The sequence below is a fragment of the Myotis davidii genome, unplaced genomic scaffold (assembly GCF_000327345.1).
Source record: "Myotis davidii unplaced genomic scaffold, ASM32734v1 scaffold693, whole genome shotgun sequence".
Lineage (NCBI taxonomy): Eukaryota > Metazoa > Chordata > Mammalia > Chiroptera > Vespertilionidae > Myotis > Myotis davidii.
Window position 1 is genome coordinate 264,969 of NW_006284939.1, and position 639 is coordinate 265,607.

A 639-nucleotide genomic window follows, 5' to 3' on the forward strand; every position below is an offset into this window, starting at 1 on the left:
GGGAAGCCCATGAGGACGCCGCCCGTGGCCGCGCAGTGTGGGCAGCCCCTCAGCTGAGGGCGCGAGATGCACGATTCCGAGGGTGATGCCAGGGCTGCGATTTGAAAGCAGTGTTGAGGGGAAGGAGGGAGGCGGTGTGGAGCCTCCAGCTGGTTACCCTCCGTGTTCTGTGGCCGGAAGGCGGGACTGAGGGGTGGATGTCTTTTGTTCATGTTCAGATTCCAGCTAAGAAAGAGCCCGGCCCCAGCCCCGGCCCCAGCAGAGACCCAGACCAGCTGCTGAGATACGGCGTGGGCGACCTGGTGTGGGCCAAGGTGTCGGGCTACCCCTGGTGGCCCTGCATGGTGGCCGCCGACCCGCTCCTGCACAGCTACACCAAGCTCAAAGGTGCGCCTTCGCGGGCTCGCTCCTGCCGTGACCTCTCCCTCTCCCACGAGGAGAGCGTCTTGACCCTTGCCAGCATTTGCCAGTAGCAGCCCCCAAGTGGTGACGTCAGACAGGCGCACGAGGGTCCAGGTGTCCCCGGAGAACTGCCGGGTGCCCCGTGGTGTCCCCTGGCCTCCTGCGCACCTCTCAGCGTCAGGGCATGCCGGGTGGACGGCCTCCGCTGGGACGGGTGCCTGCCTGCACCTGGTCTAG

The 639-nt window shown here is 66.7% G+C and overlaps 1 protein-coding gene across 1 annotated transcript in view; it reads left to right on the top strand.

Annotated features, from left to right (window-relative positions):
- WHSC1 (Wolf-Hirschhorn syndrome candidate 1) overlaps positions 1–639 on the top strand; it is a 42,490-nt gene that overhangs the window by 2,559 nt on the left and 39,292 nt on the right. The gene's annotated exons all lie outside the window — the stretch shown is intronic.